The sequence below is a fragment of the Mesocricetus auratus genome, unplaced genomic scaffold, assembly GCF_017639785.1.
Source record: "Mesocricetus auratus isolate SY011 unplaced genomic scaffold, BCM_Maur_2.0 Super-Scaffold_100008, whole genome shotgun sequence".
Classification (NCBI taxonomy): domain Eukaryota; kingdom Metazoa; phylum Chordata; class Mammalia; order Rodentia; family Cricetidae; genus Mesocricetus; species Mesocricetus auratus.
Window position 1 is genome coordinate 73,449,750 of NW_024429192.1, and position 20,285 is coordinate 73,470,034.

The following is a 20,285-nucleotide window of genomic DNA, read 5'->3' on the forward strand; positions in this document are numbered from 1 at the left end:
TTTGTCTTTCCAGGAGAATGAAGGCATCCTGCCAAGGAATCTGAAGACCACTGGACAAATGAGACATCTGAAGAAAAGGGACGAATCATTCAGAGAAAAGTGTCTCAAGAAAAAGAGTATGTTGATCTATTGATATATCATAGATTTCATAAATATTCCCAAATGTTTGTTTCTGCTGTTCTCTACAGCCATATAATGTAAATGCTCTTTTTTGCAGTCCCAGCTCAATTAAAAATTAAAGCTGGCTTTGGAGTTGGAATGTGGCTTTCTCCTTCTCTAAACCCAAGCATGATTGTTAAAAGGAAAAATCCAAATTATCTGTCTCATGTCAGAAGAACAACCTCATATGGGACAGAAGAAAAATCAAAATTAAGGGACTATTCTATTGTCAATAGTCTTATAATCATTTGGTTTTATTTTTGACTCTTTAGAACTTTAATTAATTATACAGTATTGTTTTGGCTATCCTGGATTTTTTTTTTGTTTTTCCATATAAAGTTGAGTATTGTTCTTTCAAGGTCTGTGAAGAATTGTGCTGGGATTTTGATGGAGAGTGCATTGAATCTGTACGTTACTTTTGGTAAGATGGCTATTTTTACTATGTTGATCCTGCCTATCCAAGAGCATGGAAGATCTTTTCATTTTCTGTTATCTTCTTTAATTTCTTCTTTAAAGACTTAAAGTTCAGGGACTGGAGTAATGGCTCAGTGGTTAACAGCACTGACTGTTCTTACAGATGTCCTGAGTTCAATTTCCTGCAACCACATGGTGGCTCACAACCACCTTGAATGAGATCTGGTGCCCTCTTCTGGCATGTAGGCAGAAGACTGTATATACAATAAATAAATAAGATATTTAAAAAATGCTTAAAGTTCTTGTCATACAGATCTTTCACTTGTTTGATTAGTTACCCCAAGATATTTTATGTTGTTTGTGGCTTATGTGAAGGGTGATGTTTCTCTGATTTCTTTCTCTTTCTCATGTATCATCTATATATAGGAGGGCTACTGATTTTTTTTAGTTAATCTTGTATCCTGCCACTTTACTGAAGGTGTTCACTTTACTGTAGGAATTCCCTGGTAGAATTCCTGGGGCCACTTATATAAACTATCATATCATCGGCAAATAGTGAAAGTTTGACTTCTTCCTTTCCAATTTGTATCCCCTTGATCTCCTTTTGTTGTCTTATTGCTCTAGCTAGAACTTCAAGTACTATATTGAAGAGATATGGAGAGAGTGGACAACCTTGTCTTGTTCCTGATTTTAGAGAAATAGCATCGAGTTTCTCTCCATTTGGTTTGATGTTGGCTGTTGGCTTGCTATATATTGCCCTTATTGTGTTTACTTATGTTCCTTTTTTCACTATCTCCTGAGTAAATTGGGAGCATGTGGGGAGGGAGGTAAAAGAGAAAGGAGGGGATAAGGGAGGAGAAGAACATGAGGTATCAGGAAGGTCGAATTGGGAGAACAGAGAGGGGAGAGCAAGGAAAGAGATACTTTAATAGATAGAGCCATATGGAAAAACCTGGCACTAGAGAAATTCCCAGGAATCCACAAGGATGACCTCAACTAAGAATCTAAGCAATAGTGGAGAGGATACCTTAAATGTCCTTCCCCTATAATGGATTGATGACTACCTTAAATGCCATCATAGAGACTTCAGCCTGTAGCTGATGGAAGCAGAAGCAGAGATTCACAGCTAAGCACTGAACTGAACTCCCAGAATCCAGTTGTAGGGAGGGAGGAGCAAAGGGGTCAAGACCGTGTTGGGGAAACCCACAGAAACAGCTGACCTGAGCAAGTAAGAGTTCACTGAGTCCAGACTAATAGATGGGGAACCTGCATAAGACTGAACTAGTCCCCCTGAATGTGGGTGTCAGTTGGGAGGCTTGGGCAGTCTTCCGGGCCTCTGGCAGTAGAACCAGTATTTACCCCTAATGCATGAACTGACTTTTTGGAGCCCATTCCCTATAGAGGGATACCTTGATCAGCCTACATCCAGGCAGGTAGGGCCTCAATCCTACCCCAAATGATGTGACAGACTTTGATGATGCCCCCATGGGAGGAAGTAATTTTAAGAACATGATGTTCACATCCCAACAGGTGGGGTGGGCAGTTTTTGATCATTCAGTGGGTTACAGATATTTGTCCTTGTTTAGGTGTTTAACTGTTATTGGTAATGACAAGGAAAGATTAGATTCTGTGATCTTGTTCTGAAAAGAAAAGGGAATATAGAAATAGGATAAAAGGGTAGATTATTGAATCTACTTTTAAATCAAAAAAGCAACTACTAGTCCTAAATATTTTACATTTGTATGGATTTTGTATAGTGATATAAATTTTAGGTTATTTTTGTTACATTGGATATATGTTTCTACTCTTATTTAAAATATTTCTGTATATTGATACAAATTTAAGGTTATTTTTGTTAGAACCTACTGTACATATGTTTCAACTCTTGCTTAATGTATTGTACCTGTACAGCTTATTTAAGAATATAATGTAAATTTCTAGTCCTTGAAAGTTATTATCACAAACTAGGATAATAAAGAAATTCAGGTTAGTAGTTAGCCACCCATTACAATCAAGCTTGAAATCATGTTGGGTATGTTTTCAAGATCAAACAGAGATATATTTTAGATAGCAGGTGGTTTTCAAACACTTCAGAAACCTACAGAATATGGCATTTAATATGTTTTAATAACATCAGTTTCAGCTGGTCGTTGGTGGCATACACCTTTAATCACAGCACTAGGAAGGCAGATCTCTGAGAGTTTGAAGCCAGCCTGGTGAACAGAGTGAGTTCCAGGACAGCTCCAAAGCAATACAGAGAAACCCTGTCTTGAAAAAACAAAATAAAAATAAAGTAACATAAGTTGTTTTTTTTTTATGACAACGAGACATGTCTGCTCCTAGCAGCGCCAGTCTACTTCAGAGAAGATGATGGGCAACGAAGAAACTCCATATGGAATTTACTTTCTTTGTGGCAAAAGTTAGTCGCTGGGCAAGAAACTTCTCTTGCCTCAACTGCTGACAGTATGCTGTCCAAATTGGAGAAGTAGGATACAAAAACTTAAGGCAGGACAGTCCTTCAAAAGTCCTGCTTCACAGAAATGTCTGTCAGATATTCTAGGCCTATAAGCCAAAGATGAATGCCCCAACGTTACAGAGGAACTGTGGGTAACTGTCCAGGCAGCTGTTTATGTGGGTAATATTATTTCCTTCTCAGGTCTCTGATTGAGTTGAAGAGTAGATATAGTTTTTCTTGCTACCAAATTCAGAAAAGAAACTCTCAAGAGGTTTAAAGTATGCAGCATTGAGAGACATAATAAGATAGTTTTGGGTTGGTAATACAAGTTAGGATTAGGTACAATACTTTGAACTCACCAACATAGGATAGATAATGGAGTATTTTCTTTGAATTTGTCAAATGCAAATGGACTAGACATTGTTAATGTAATTCTTGCCTATATATGTATTTTTTTACTTATTGTATACAGTTTTACTATGTCAGTTAAAACCTTTTATTTTTAGACAAAAGGGAGGAAATGTTGTGTAATATTTTGATTGTGTTGTGACAAATAAAACTTGTTTGGAATCAGAGGGAAGAACTAGCCCCTGGTTAACTACAGAAGTTTTGGAGGACTGTTGACAGAGGAGATCTTGGCCCTTTTGGATGGAGGTAGTAAGCAGCTGGCAGCTGCTCCCTGCTCTCTGATCTTTCTAGTTCTTACTCCAATGTTTGACTCACAATTTTTTATTGATAAAGATTAACTTTCCACACCAGTGCATACACATGGCTATCTGGTCTTCAACTCCTCTGCAAGGCAACACCAGGAGAGGGAGGTCATGTCTTCCTCACCTTTGAGTCTCTAGGCCTTTGCCATCCAGTGTGGCAGCCACTGAACAGACAGGGTTGAATATATTTAAAGAATGAAAACACTTGGAACCTGCTCATACCCGCCACACTTCAGGTAATCACTCATGTTTAACTACACAGAGAATGGCCCATCCTCATAGCATACTTGGAGGGACAGCCTGCTCCAACCTGCTCATAATTGTGTCCCGTGAACTCATGTCTCACGGTCTGAGTGTGAGATATTGGACCAGTGGAAGTGTGTGTTGAAAGGTGTTGCTTCTGTTTGTCCCCTCTTGTGGCACCACAAGCAAGTCCAAGGTATCAGGAAAAGAAAGACAAGACATCCAGCTGTTTGTACTAAGAGAATGCATGTGCTGCCTTTATTGCCAAGAGAATGTGTGTCTGTGTGTCTTTATTGCAAGTGCTAAGAGGTCTCTCTCTTGTAGGAGGGAGCAGTCTTATATACAGGCTTACAGCACAGTGGAAAAACCCCAGGTGGAAGACAGCATGTTTTCCTCCTGCTAGATGTTGATGTCAGAGGGTCAAGACTGGGGCAATAAACCAGGACTAGAAAACAGGAAGCACTTGGACTGGAAAACAGGTTGCACTTGTAGGCTGACCAGCAACTTACAGAGACCCCATGGGATTGGGGCCCAACGCCCTCTACTTGCAATTGTTTTCAATGACTATTGAATGCCTGAAGTGCAGAGTCCAGGGGAAGACTAAGAACTCAGATGCTGAGTATGGCGATCTTGTGTAACCCATTGTCTTAGTCTGTTTTCCGTTGCTATAGCAAAATACCCAAGTCTGTGTACTTTATAAGTAAACGCATGCTCAGTTCTCCATCAGGACTGACATGCATGGCTTTGGTAAAGGTCCTCTTGGATAAAGGATGAGATCACGGTGGGGGATGGAAGCCAGCGATCTGACAATTACTCAAGTTCTGAGAAAACTGTTACTCCTATCTTATGACAGTGGTCTGGTGATTTCTCACCATCTACTAGAACTACTCTTTGGAGATTTCTCCCTCTTCCAGTATTGTCATGAGGACCAAGTCTCCAGCATATGACCCTTTGGGATGCAAATCACAACCAAGCAATAGCACCCATTTTGCCCTACACTTGTGTAGGCATGGGTGAAGTAGTCACAAACAGCTCTTGGTGTTTGTGTACGATGGGATTCAAATGAAGACTGCGGCTGGGGAAAGCCCTTCAGGTCATCAGCTATGCAGTATCCAGTGTGAAGTGCTTTCTGGGGAGCGGGGAGCTAGATCTGCCTGCTTCTCTAAGAGCTCTTTCCCATGTCAGTGCACACAGTGTTTGCCGTCTGGCTTTTCCCTTCCTACTGAAACACAAGCTTTTCAGCCTCAGGACATCATGCCTGATTGGTCGGCATCTGCTGGAAGGTATGCACAAGAGACCTGATTTGGATTTGGGGTATTGTCCCACTGGAAGGTTTCCAGTAACAGAGAAAACTTTGTACATGGGTGCTCCATAAGCCTGGGGGCAGTCGGAAGGGCATGGCCACCCACTTCAGACCTTGCGGTGTCACTCTGTCTTGTCTTTATTGTCAACTCCTGGCTTTGAGGGCCCTTTCAGATGGGTGAGCTAAAGGATATTCCTGTGGTCTTCCTGCACATGGTCCTTCTAGAAAAAAATAGTTGACAAGTACTCCCAGTGCCCCCTACACACACACACACATTTTCACCCAATCCTCGGATCATGGAACTAGGAGTAAAGCCCCATCTCCTTGTTCAGCCTATGTCCCACTGCCCCTTAGGCCCATCCACCAGAGGACATAAATCCTAAAGGACATGTGGGAAGCAGTCACACAGTGGCCCTTGGAGTACTGCTGACTGTATCTGTAGACACCTAGACTCAACAGTGGAGCATCTAGGAAACACGGATTGTGGCTTCTTGTAACAGTGGTCCAGCCAGACCCTGTGCTGGCCCAAACCCTCACCCTGACCTTCCATGTGCCTTTCTTCCCATTCGGTGCAAACCTTGCTAGGTTCTGATGATTTTCACATGACCAGAAATCCATCCTGTGTTGACTTTATGTGTACACTGGGGAGCTACCTATAATGGTTTCACGGCTGATATGCTTTCATTTCTGGGTAGCTATGCAGAAGACCCAGTGTTTCCCAATTCCCCGGGCATCCCAGGCTCAGGAAATTCTCTGACCATGTGGGTTACATCTAAATTCTCTCCCACAGGGCACAGCACAACCATAAGCATGCAGGTTCTCTTGTGTTTGGGTGGACAGTTTATGGATTAGCTCATGATCTGTAGGGATTGACAGCATGGCCTTGATCTTGCCACCAGTGTTTTCACATGAAAACTATGATGGTGGAGGCTGACAAGGAGAATGGAAATGACCAGGAAGAAAGATGGAGGAGGTGTGGCAGGTCAGTATAACACAGAGGGACCATGAAGACCAAGGCTGTCTCTTAGAAGGAGGAGAAGAATTGGGGCTTCTTCAGTCTAGCAAAGGGACCTGGGCTGCAAAGAGCCCTGGAGACCCCACACCCTTTCCTCTACAGAGGTGAGTGATGAGGCCCTGAGACAGGGGTGTGGAGATGAGCAGGAGTTGAGTTCTGAGGACAGGACACCCAGCACCAGCAGAGGCGGGACCCAAGCCCCCCACTGACTCTTTAACTCCGGCCCTTTCCCAGGCTGGGTGCTGTCGACACCATCTCCCTTGAACATGTAGAAGCCTATATCCCAGATTCCAAGGATTAGGACATGGGGACCAGAAGAGAACTCTGTGTGTCTTTTATAGTCAATTTCTTACTGATAAACCACTTGAGGTTCTTCCCCATTCCCTCTTCCCGCATAAATGAATTTTGTACATTATTGTGTCTCCCCATTAGCCTCGTGCCTGGGCGAGAGCTTCACATTCCTGCACTGCTTTGTGTGGGGACAGTGGCCTGTGATTCTGGAACTCAAAGGAACTGCAGCGAGCTGCCTTACACACCAGGTCAAATGTCCGTAGTCACCCTAGGCTTTTCCTTGTGCAGCACAGTGTGGGGTGATGTGCTGATTGCATTGAAGCAGATTCTGTTCTGTGAATGCATTTGTTCTGTGTGCAGTGTTGCATGTTTTTATTCTGAAGAAGTCACTGGCTACTTTAAACTTTGGTCTGCAAAATAAAAGACATCAGAGGTGAGTAGCCTAAGTTCAGCCTAGAAAGTTACAAAGCAGCCACTCCCCTGCTCTTCTTGTCCTCACTTTGTGCCGAGGTAACACATACTGTCATACTGTCTGTCTTAGCTTGTGTCAGTGTCTCCTTAAGACTGTCCCAGAAGGCGCCCCAGGGACATTGCTACCAGAGGTCTTCTATGGAAGCACAGGTATGGGGCATTAGCAGCTAACAGCTGGCTGGGTTAACGTAAAACTCATGGACTTCAAACAAGAACCCGCAGACTCCTGTCCCCACTCCCAACAGAAAACAATCAGAGTAGACTCAGTCCACCCAAGGTTTCCTATTGCTACAGATGAGGTCTAGCCTCATCCCTGTCTATGACAACCTCAGGTCCTCCAAGTGAGTGAGGCTGGGGTCACCGTGCAGCAGCAGAGCATCACCCTGCCCTCGCTTTGATCCCCAGAACCATAAAACCCAACAATAACAATAAACAAAGGAAGAGAGTTTGAATGGTCCCAGTGTCCCTTTCATCTTCTGCCAATTCCCAGGGGAAAGTCCAGGAAAGCTGGCAGATGCCATAGTAGGATAGATGGAGGGAGTGGGCATGCACCATTGTTTTAGGCAGCAAATGTACAGATTCCTCTGCTGCCAAATTGGCATGGAACCCTGAAATGCTGCCTCCACCCCATCCAGCACAGCACCAAGAGAGGGAAAGGTAGCTTGCATTTCGGAGCATCAAGAATGCATTTGGGGGTGAGTCTAAGGCCAGAAGCCCTATAGTGCCCCCCAGCCCTTCTGCTCTAGCCAAGGAGCGTCCCCTCCTCCTGCTGCCTTCAATGCCCAGCATGAAGTGCAGGAGAGGTACAGGAGAAAGCAGGACTCCTGGAACCCACTGTAGTGGCTGCCTCTGAGTGTCCCGTGTCTGAGACAAAGTACGGCTCCCCTGCCCACCCTTCCCTCTCAGAGCTACGTCTCTCCTAGCCCTAGGACCCATCACCTCACTACATTTATCAAGAGAGAGAGGTGACTTGCACCCTGCACTAGGATAACATCATCACAGGGCCAACTCTGCCCTTGCCTGCTCCTTACCCCTTCCTATCAAAGCCATCTTGGGGCCTTAGAATAAGGAGAAGGAATCAGGCTCTGCATCCCAGAGCCTTGGCTGCAGCAGCCACAGCAGCCTCGGGTACCAGCTTTGCCTCCCCAACTGTCCCAAAGCCTTCAAAAAAGAGTCTTGCATTCCTGCATGAGCTCCCCTGTTTTTTCCTCTCAGAGAACTCCTTTCTCTTGGAATATCAGTGTCTCTCTCCCCTCCTGCCAATCACTACCTCTGTCCTGAGTTCCAGCCCATTGATATCTGCAGGCTTGGCTGACTCCCCAGGCACCGTGGGAAGTTGGGATCCCCTAGTGGACCTTAGTCTGCCTTCCCAGTCTCTCCTCGTGGGGTTTCCTGCAGACGGCAGCTCCTTTGGCCCTGTCCATGTCCCTCTCATATACACACTCTGTGGCAGCCCGACTTCAGGCATGACTGTCTTCCCACTGCCTGCCGGGAGTTTATGCCACTCCACACCAACTGCGAAGTTTCTCCATAGCCTTAGAGACACATACTATTATGCAACGTAAGTCCCTACGGAAAGCCACACGAAGCTCCACCTCCAACTGCCTCTTCAGTTTGGGTCTGGCAACTCTCAGTCCCGCTCTGGCCCTACCTCTATCCCAGGCAGCACAACCCAAGTATGACTTGAGTTTGTTACTCACACATGCCGCTTCAGCTACCCACGGCAGCACCTAGCTATCCCCCTCCAGCAACCTCACATCCATTGCTTCTGGGTCTATAGCTGCCAACTGCATGCTCAGTGTATGGCCCAGCCATGGTCAGTGTAGCTGAACACTGACCTCTGCAGGCCTGAGCTGCCAACTGCATGCTCAGTGTGTGGCCCAGCAATGGCCTGTGTGGCTGAACACTACCCTAGGCACGCCTGGCTGCCTTGAGGTTGGCAGTTTTAGGAGTACCAGTGGGCTCAAATGGAGAGGGATGGCCCCATGCTCAGTGTTTGGATCGCCAAGCATCACAACAACAGAATTGACAATGACTATTGAGTACCATGCATGCTGCTGGAGGAAGGAAGAGGCCTCAAAACTGGCCCCTGGCCCCTTTTAGTTATAATACCTGAGTCATGATCAGGGGATCCTCCCTACACTAAAAATAATCCCATGTTTGGAGCCAATATTGTCCGGTCTTTTAGTTCCCAAGCCCCTCCCCCACAGAAACCCCAACTTTCTATTTCAGGGCCCAGATCATAGCTCGTAAAGCGGCTTCCAGGCACAAGTCTATGCAAACCTTAAAGCCTAACCATTGTTTTCTGGGTGAGCATAAGCAGAAGGGTTCTAGCCTCACTGACCCTTGTCCAGAACACTGCCATCCACAGAGACCGTCTCCCTCTGGGTCAGGACCGACTCCTGCAGAGGGCATGAAGAGAGTGCCAGCCTAAGAGAAAAGCAATCTGGGGGAAGCAGCCACCACACACTTCTTCCCTGCCCTGTGTCCCATTTAGATGTGGACACAAGTACTGCCCTGAGCTCTGCCACCCTGGCACAGAAAAGAGGCAGAGAGTCCAAACTCAGCCCAATGGGCCCCACGGCTGCTGCCCTGACCCCACCCAGCCACAGCAGGAGTGGGGGCACATGGTGGGAGATGTGGAGACTCAATGCTCTTAGCCGCTTATGCTACTGAGCAAGGCCCACGGAGTGAGCACAGGAGGGGACACTTCCCTGCACTTGAACAGCCCATTGAAAATCATAGCCTGCAATCATACATGGGGCCACCCTTAACTCCCACCACAACCAAGTGCTCCATGCTCTTACTACCACAAAGACACTCTAGGTCCTTTGAGAGGAAGTCACACAGCTAGTCATTGTCAGGGCTAAGAATCACGGCATTTTTCTTTGAACTTTACTTTTAGGGACCAACTTTCTGAGGACAAAACGGTGTGTTTTGTCTGCAAGCATGTTTGGCCTGCTACTTAGACATGAGTTACCTGGTCACTCTTTTTCACTGCTCTGACATGATCGCCAGGATTTCCTGAGACATCTGTATAGACCAGTGTACAGATGTGTCTTCTAGCCAGTCTCCAGTTTCCGACTCGTGTCAAACGCATTGAAATGTTGTTCAAGCACCGTTCTGTTTATACTTGCTGCAGCTCTAGTTTTCACGTTGTCCTGATGGTTGCATGCTCCCCTCCTCCTTCCCCTTGTGGACTGGCTCTCCATGGTCATCCTTTGTGTAATGTGTAACCCTGGGGTAGCACAGAACTTATACACTCTGCCATTTTTCTTACTCTTAAGCTATATTAACATCCTTGCTCTTGCCTTACTGCAGAGTGAGGACACGGCCCAGCCAGCCCTGCTCTCCCTCAAGCACTGTTGCCTCTATCTGCTTCCAACACCATTAACTTGCCTCCTGTTTAGAGACAGTGTGTCTTATTTGGTAACTACTCCGCTAGTGTTTCCCTCTTTCCTGACATCTGCTGGACCTTCTGACATGCCAATTTTTCATCCTAAAGCCATCCTCCTTCCTCCCCCTGAGTTGCCTAGTTTCTTCTGACATCATCTTTATTTTCACTGTTTGTTGTCATCCAAACCTGAGGTGTCTACCAAAGACCCCTGTGCTGAAGGCTTGGTCCCCAGACCGTTGCCGTTGTTGGGGGGTATAGAGAGGGACTGGAAAGGGGTGGGCCTTCCTTCTACTTTCTGCTGCCCAGCTGCCCTAAGTGAGCAGCTCTGACCTGATGCTCTCTGATGTCATGGGCTGCCTTGTCACAGTCATGAGCACGTCTGCCACTGATCAGACTATAAGCCAAAACAGACCTCTCCTTCTGAAGTCAATGCCTCAGGAACTTGGTCACTGTGGTGGAAACCTAACACTTGTGTTTGGAATAAAAGCAGGTCTGTTACCCTACACATACTCTATCTTGGACATGAAGCGTGTTGTCCCAGTTTCTTTGGTTTAAGACTATTTTTTATATAGTTTTCCTTTTGGCTTTTCTTGAGGTATGACCTCATGTATCTGTAACCACGTCTTTTTTAAATATGTTTATAATCCACAGCTTTTATCTTGTCTCTTAAAGCTGAGGGATCTCTTCTCTTCTTCTCTAACCTAAGAAATGCTCAGCTTTTGTGGTTTTTATGGTGGGGTTTTATGGGTTTTTTTTTTTTGGTTTTTGAAGACAGACTTTCTCTGTGTATCTCTGGCTGTCCTGGAACTTGCTCTGTAGATCAGGCTGGCCTTGAACTCATAGATCCTCCTGCCTCTGCCTGCCTCTGCCTCCCAAGTGCTGGGATTAAAAGGTGTGCACCACCACCACCACCACCACCACCACCACCACCACCACCACCACTGGCCCTGATCATGTTTTTGGTTCTACATTTAGCAGGAACTGTGGTATTATTAAGGCACTTTGAGTAATATGACAGTTACATTACCCCAAGCCCTTTGGGGATTACTTTAAAACACAAACACACAAGAAAGTTTCTGAGGATCTTACCCCTAAGGTGTGTAAGAATTCACAAAAATCAAAAGCAGTGCAGGGGATGAGGTCTGCGCCAGAGTGTGGTTGTCTGTTTTATTCTGGAACACCTTTGGGAGTTTCTCTGTGTTATTTTTTCTTACTGAGGTAGGACAAAATCTCAATGTAGTTTTAATTTGCTAGTGAGATTGATTTTTTTCATATATTTCTTGGTCATTTGTATTTCTTTGTTTGCAAACTGTTCATTTCATTAACCAAGTTACTGATTAGGCTGATTTCATTGTTTATATTTTTATTTTATGTGTATGACTGTTGTTCTTTGCTGCAGCTTTGGGTAATGAAACACAATCCCCCAAAATCAACAAACCCACGTGGAGTTTATCGGGAAAGGGAGCGAAGGGAGGGGTAGGTGTTAACTGATCAGGAGCAGAAATGGGAAGAGAGAGCAGGCAGGAGGCACTTGCTTATAAAGGGAAAGGGAGCGGTTTAGAATGAGGCTCAGCAGTTGGGGCCCTTGAAACTGGAGTCATGGAGCCGCTGTTGGCTCAGCTCCCAGAGGCCCAAGCTCCACGTGGTTTCTGCATGCAGAGTCCTTCTGTAGCCACCTAACGCATCACAACAAAGCCACGCAACCTTGGACAGCCTCACCTGTCAGATCCAGGACGAGGGAAGAGGGAAGGTAGCCCAGAGAAGAGCAATCCCTGGGCAGGGAGACAGCCAGAGGATTAGAGAGGCCCAGAGACCAGGAAAGTTTCCTTTAGGAGAAGGCACAGGCCTCAGAGAGGGCTGGCTCAGAGTGACAGGTGGGTGAGGAGAAACCACAGGGGAGGAGGAGAAGAGTCGGGAGCAGGTTGCCCAGGACCCGGGGAGAGGGAGAAGCCTGGGTATCAACAACTGTTTTGCCAGAATGTTATGTATGTTCATCACATTACTACCTGGTGCCCACAGAGGTCACAGGAGGGTGTCATAGCTCTAAGTGCGGGTTAGATTTTTCTGGAACTAAATTATAGATGATTGTAAGCACCAAGTAAGTGAGAGGCACCTAACCTAGGTCCTCTGCAAGAGCAACAAATGCTGTTAACCATCTCTCCAGCCTTGGTTGTTCATTGTTTTGAGTTCTTTGATATCTGTTTTCTAGCTAGTAACCCTCTGTCAGAGGTTCAGCTTGAAAAATGTTTCTCCCATTCTATGAACCACCTCTTTATTCCATGGATTCCTTTGCTGAACAGACATCTTTTAATTTCATAAGATACCATTTGTCAGCTGTTGACCTTCTGTCTGAGCAGCTCAAGTCCTGTTGAAAGTCCTTTTCTTCATTCACATCTGGAAATATCTTCCTTATCTTTTCCTGTATCCGATTCAGAGTGTCAAAATGTACATTAAGGTCTTTGTTCTGTCTGGAGTTGATTTTGTACAGGGTGAGGTGTGTGTGTGTGTGTGTGTGTGTGTGTGTGTGTGTGTGTGTGTGTGTGTGTGTGCGAGTGTGTGTGTGGTGTTTTGAGACAGGGTTTCTCTATGTAGTCTTGACTAGCCTGGAATGCACAGAGACCTCACTGTTTATGTCTCACAAGTGCTAGGATTAAAGGCATGCACTACTGTGCCTGGCTTTGATTTTCTCATACTTAAATTGTAAACAATGGAAGTTTGACCCAGATTGTTCCAGAGAATCCCACGGCCTGACATCAAGCAGTCCATTTCTCACTAGCAGGGGCAACTGCAGTACAACCGTGGCACCAGCCACAGGCTGAAAATTCAGTTCTACAAGCTGAAGGTAAAGCCTTCCACAAGACCAACCTCACATCAGTCAGCTGATCATTTCATGACTCTGACCCGCCCAAGCTTCAGACAGGCTGTGTACTTCAAAGCCCCTAAAACGATCAATATGAGTGGCTCCTAAATCAAAGAGACTCCTAAATCTAGGTGATTCTCTTGTTCTGTTTTCTAAACAAATCTTAATTAGATGGAAAGTACCATGACTGCTCAGTGAGTTTTCTGGACAAACTATTTGCAAAGGACCAACACAGAATCCAGCAACCACACCACAGAATAAAATAGACCTCCTATTTTTCAGATCTCTGTGAACATTGACCAACTTGAATAGTCATATCTGTAACCATAATGTAATTTCCCACCCAGCAGCCACATTTGCACAGTCCCCCAGCCCCCACCCCCTTCCCTGGACTCCACCCCCCCTTAACGAGGAGGGCTAGCACTTCATCTGGTGCCTCAGTCTTCCTGTACCTGTTAGGAGTAAATGCATCCTGTTTTCATGCTATGCTGGTGTACATCCTTGTTAGGAGTAAATGCATCCTGTTTTCATGCTATGCTGGTGTACATCCTTGTTAGGAGTAAATGCATCCTGTTTTCATGCTATGCTGGTGTACATCTTTGTTAGGAGTATATGCATCCTATTTTCATGCTATGCTGGTGTACATCCTTGTTAGGAGTAAATGCATCCTGTTTTCATGCTATGCTGGTGTACATCCTTGTTAGGAGTGAATGCATCCTGTTTTCATGCTATGCTGGTGTACATCCTTGTTAGGAGTAAATGCATCCTGTTTTCATGCTATGCTGGTGTACATCTTTGTTAGGAGTATATGCATCCTATTTTCATGCTATGCTGGTGTACATCTTTGTTATGAGTAAATGCATCCTGTTTTCATGCTATGCTGGTGTACATCCTTGTTAGGAGTAAATGCATCCTGTTTTCATGCTATGCTGGTGTACATCTTTGCCCCTCACAACTCTAGCCTAGGTTTGCCCCTAGCAGCTCCCCCATCTCCTCGGGTTTAACAATTCACCAGAAACAACTAAGGAAAGCACTCTATCTGCAATTGCAAAGGCCATGCGCTAGCAACGTCCACCTGCGCAACTCACAGCTTCCCACCCTTTCCTGAAGTTCCTTAGGCTCTCGGCTTACTAGTCATTACCAAATGAAAAAAAGAAACACATCATGAGTATGTGGTGGCTCCCAGGTACAGTGGTTGGTTTATTGTAGACAAAAGGGGAGCACAGCAGAGGCATCTGGGAGGATCCAGGCAAAACACTGCCTGCAGATTGAACCAGGCCTAGAGAGGCCAGAGGGCATGTGTGTATGGGGGAGGGGAGGGTAGAGGAAAGGGAGGGGACAAGTGAACCAAAAGAGACCCAGGAGAGGAGCCAACCAAGAGCCAAGAGCCCACGTGTCCAAAATGGCTGAGTTATATTGGGGAGAGCAGCTGGGGAAAGGCAGCGAGTGAAGCTCAGGGACTGGAGGTTGGAGGTAAGGGGTTGGGGCGTGCCAGCCAAGGTGACTCACTGCTGGGGACTGAGGGAGACAGGGTCCAGAGTTTGCTTTGATATGTTAAGTAGGCACTTCCAGTAGCTATTGATCCTGAGTTTGCGACCTAAGACCGTCTAGAATGTTTCAGGGAGGCTGACCTTTGCTGGTGGTTCATCATACAGGAGTCACTACAGTCCTGGCCACATGACTGAACCCAGTCCCTGCCTCTGTTCATCACGTAGTGAGGCGAGGCTGGCCTTGATTGATCATGTCCTGTCCCAGCAATGGTGCCGATGTAGTGGACAGCTCACAGCTGGAAGTGTGAAGCAAGCTAGACTCTCGGGCTTACTGAAGGTAAGAAATGTTCCCCCATACATAGTCACCAAAGAGAAAGGTAGGTTGCAGGTACACCATCAGCACGGGACAGACAGGCGGAGCAGTCCAGGTCAGGATATTGTGTCAAGACCTAACAGAAACATGGAACTTATATCCCTTTGCCCAAGGGATTGAGCAGGGCAATTTCCAAGATCATCAGCCACTGTGCTAGGGGTGTCGTGCATGGGTCAGCGCACCCTGGCAAGTGTCAATACAGGTGATTCTCATCAGTCTCGCAAAGAGGCCGAACATGTCAGGCCTAGTTGGAACTACAGGATTCCAGTGTAGACAGGGAATTCACAACAGCAGAGACATGGCCCAGCCAAAGAAAGACAAGTCCTGCTTAAGTTGTCTGTGACGAGAACATTAACCAGAACAGTGACAAGAAGAAGACACGGATAGGAAAGAGCGCTTCTGTGGGGCCAGGTCTACTGGTGGAGCAGCCGTCAATACAAGGACTCGAGCTGACACAACTCCCATTGGCAGTATCAGTAATGGTCCCAGTGGTCTGGTGACACAGAGCCATCATGTAAGCACAGAGCTAACCTTATTTTACCCTTTGTGGTGGTTATTCTTGGCTGTCAACTTTCCCATATCTGGAATGAGCTACAACCCAGAAGGGGAGGGCACACCTGTGATCTGGATTTGGAGGAAGGAAGACAACACACCTTTAGTGCAGATCTTGAGGTGGGAAGGCACACCTCTAATCCTGGCCACACCTTCTGCAGAGAGCCTCTATAATGAAAATGGAAGAACAGAGGCTCTTTGCCTGCCTGCCCTTGCCTTGCCAGCACATCCATCCCTTCACTGGCACTGAGCCTACTTCAGGATTCCAGCACATACCCAACCTCGCAAGATTGAGTAACTCCTAGACTCTTGGACTTTCCATTCACAGCTAGCCATTGTTGGACTGCAGCCTGTAAGTTAGGTACTATTAGGAGGTGTACCCTCGTTGGAGGAAGTGTGTCACTATGGAGGTGGGTTTCTTATATGTTCAAGTTATGTCCAGTGAGATTCATAGTTGCTTCTGCTGTTTGTGGATCAAGATTAGAACTCTCAACTCCTTCTCCAGCACCATGTCCATAGAAATGCTAAGACCCCTGTCCCAAAACTCTAGCCTAGGTTTGCACCTAGCAGCTCCCCCATCTCCTCGGGTTTAACAATTCACCAGAAACAACTAAGGAAAGCACTCTATCTGCAATTGCAAAGGCCATGTGTGGGCAACGTCCACCTGCGCAACTCACAGCTTCCCACCCTTTCCTGAAGTTCCTTAGGCTCTCGGCTTACTAGTCATTACCAAATGAAAAAAAGAAACACATCATGAGTGTGTGGTGGCTCCCAGGTACAGTGGTTGGTTTATTGTAGACAAAAGGGGAGCACAGCAGAGGCATCTGGGAGGATCCAGGCAAAACACTGCCTGCAGATTGAACCAGACCCAGAGAGGTCAGAGGGCATGTGTGTATGGGGGAGGGGAGAGGAAAGGGAGGGAACAAGTGAACCAAAAGAGACCCAAGGAGAGGAGCCAACCAAGGGCCAAGAGCCCATTATATAACTGGGTATTCAGTACCGAACCCTGGAAGCCTACACCAACGAGGATAGGACAGCTGAAAGAGGACAGCCAACACTTTGGCCTTTGCCTTCCAAGACCAACAGGGACCCCCGAGAACAGCAGACTTCTCTGATAAGTCATCTTTCCCCTTGCCCAGAGAAGCCACACCATCTCCAGAGATTTGCCCATAACCAGTTGTAGCATAAATGAGAAATGCCCCATGGTCTCAGGCATTTGAATACTTGGTCCCTAGTTGATGACATCATTTGGGGTGGTGTAGCTTTGCTGGAGAAAGTATACCCCTGAGAGCGTAGGGAAGAAGCCTTGCCTGCTGGTACCTCCACTCTCTTTGCTTCATGCTAATGGTAAATGATGACAGCTTCCAGCTTCCTGCTACCACCACCACGCATCCTACCTGCCACCATTCTGTCCCCAGCCCTCTGGAATTGTAAGCCAAACAAACACTTATTTCTATAATGTGTCCTGGTCATGATGTTTTATGACAGCAACAGAAAAGTAGCTAATCGCACTCCCTCTACTCACCTTGTGAGAAGGTCACTGGGGACCCTCAGGCTATGTGTGTTGTGCACAAAAGTTTTCACTGTGTGTGGATTTGCTAAAAAGGTGGCTATGTAGGATGGTCAATAAGAAAACAAACCTCAGGTGATTGGCCTCCTGACCTTCAACCTGTGGTGGGATAATCTTTTTGTACGCTATGATATGTCTTTGCCAAGGCAGCTTCTGATTGGTTTAATAAAGAGCTGAATGGCCAGTAGCTAGGCAGGATTTCCAGGGGTAGAGAGGAAGAGGAGGAGGAATCTAGGCTCAGATTTCACCAGCATACTCAGAGCAAGTCCGACTTGCCATAAAAAATATGGGGTGAATGTTATAAGAGCTAGTTGTAAACGAGCCTAAGCTAAAGGCCAAGCTTTCATATTAAAGTCTCTGTGTCATTATTGGGAAGCCGGCAGTCCCACAAAAGAAAGTCCAACTATATTTAGGAAAGTTTGCTACAGGGGGCTGGAGAGATGGCTCAGAGGTTAAGAGCACTGACTGTTCTTCCAGAGGTCCTGAGTTCAATTCCCAGCAAGCACATGGTGGCTCACAGCCATCTGCAATTCAATCTGGTGCCCTCTTCTGGCATGTAGACAGAACACTATATATGTAACAAATAAATCTTAAAAAGAAAAAGAAAAGAAAAGAAAGTTTGCTACAGGAGCCTTGCAAAGCATCCAGGCGGGCTTGACAAAAATACCAAAGGTAGAAAATGTGCACCATTTACTGGTGATAGTGAACCACCTCCTTGGGTGGAGAGAGGCTGCCCCTCCCAGATGCTGCTGTTGGTAATGTGACTGTGGTTATCTTAGAACCAGTTGTGCTATGGTTGGCTTAATAGAAAATACAGATTAAGGAAATGGGGCCCACGTCATCTCCAAAGTTTACACAGTAAACTGGAGTCAATCATCATACTCCTTGGCACCCTCCCTCCTCAGGCAAAGTCCAAAGGAGGCAGCCGATTAGATATTCGCCTTTAACACAGTTTAGAACCCTCACTGTCCCCCAAGAGGACATAGGGCTGTTCCCCTCTGAAATGCTGTATGTAATTGGCATGCCTGGAAAGGGCCACTGACCTTCCTGTTTGTGTTGGTTTCAGTAAGAATGGCTCATATATTTAAATGCTTTGTCACCAGGTAGTTTGGAAGATTTGGAAGGATTGGGAGGTGTGGCCTTGTTAGAGGAAGTGTGTCACTGGGGGTGGGGAGGTTTGAGGTTTCAAAAGCCTCTGCCAGGCCCAGTTCTCTCTCTCCCACCCTCCCTCTGTCCCTCTATCCCTCTCCCTCTCTCCCTTCCTCCCTGCCTCCTGTTGTAATTTTAAAATGCAATGCTTGAGAGAAAGGTGCCATGTGACAGAGGGCATCTGTGGAGGGGTTTTTATTAGGGGAAAGTGGGGAAGGAAGAGCAGAGACTGGCCTCTGGGGCAGGAGCAGCAGAAGAGAAGAGGCATGGAGAGAGAGAAAGAGGGAGAGAGAGGGAGACAGTCAGAAGAAGAGAGGAAGAGAGGAGGTGGACAGGGCTCTTTTAAAAAGGGAATGTAGTGAATGTGCACAGGTGGTGCTCTTAGTGGCTGCAGCTGAGGGAGAATCCTGTCAGAACCCCAAGGGCTGGCCAGTACAGATGCCTGAATACTAACTCCCCCTCCATTACTCATCCTTCACCCTCCCCTTCCCTTTCCTCTCCCTCCCCCCTCCTCCTCTCTCTGTCTGCTTACGGATCAGGGTGTAGCTCTTAGCTACTTCTCCGGTACCATGCCTGCCTACCACCATGTTCTCTAGCATGATGACAATAGACTAAACCTCCAAAACTGTAAACCAGCCCGAAACTTTCTTTTATAAAAGTTGTCTTGGTCATGGTGTCCCTTCACAGCAGTAGAACAGTGCCTGAGACACCATCTGTGGCCTGGTAGTAGAGGTGGTGGCGCACACCTTTAATCCCAGCACTCAGGAGGCAGAGGCAGGCGGATCTATTGAGTTCAAGGCCAGCCTGGTGTACAGAGCGAGTGCCAGGGCAGGCTCTAGAGCTGCACAGAGAAACCCTGTCTGGGGGCGGGGAAGATGCTGTCTATGAAATGCTGTATTGACTGCATGCCTGGAGAGGGCCATCAACCTTTCCATCACGGAAACTAAATCAGTTCTGTGTGGTCTCCCATTTACTCCCTCTCTTTTGGGGTGCAGGCCTTCTCCCCATGCTCCAATTGCCAGCCCATTCTTTCCAGCCCAGGGACCAAATGTTAGTAAAATGCTGGAAGGAGAGCTAATTGAAGTGGAGCTGGGAGGGGCTGTAAATCAGCAACGCCAACGTTCAGACAGCTGGAAGAGTTCAGATACATTACACACACATGTGCCCACACATACACCAAAAAAAAAAAAAAGGTGCTGACAATAAGACGCAGAGAAAATAGACAATATTACATCAAGGAGACACTTTGAAATTAGGATTTAAAAATAACTGCTTTAATTTATTTGTTAGGGGAAACTTTAGTGATAACATCACTTTAAAAAAAGGAAAAAAACACTGGGCATTAGTGGCTTACGCCTTTAATCCCAGCACTTGGGAGGCAGAGGCAGAAGCAGATTGATCTCTGTGAGTTCAAGGCAAGCCTGGTCTACAGAGAGAGTTCCAGGACAGCCTCCAAAGCAATACAGCAAAACCCTGTCTCGAAAAACCAAAAATAAATAAATAAATGGAAAAAAACCCTCTGCACTAACTATTCAGTCTGAAGCATATCTAGTCTCATCCTGTAAACATTTTAAAAACCAGAGGTTCCTAGATATGACAAAACAGGACAAGCGGTAGAAGTTAAAATTTGAAGAGACTTCGTTGTATAGGTTGAAATGGCACAGGCAAATGAAGGCATGGCTGGAACAGATCAAACATGTTTGTGCATTAAATAAGAGTGTCAGGCTTGTGGGACAGAGGCAAAGACACCTTTTGCCCCTTAGAGCAATTAGAATCCCCTTGCTCAAAACCAGTTCCACTTCCTGCCTGGAAAGGTGGAGACAAGAGCTGCAA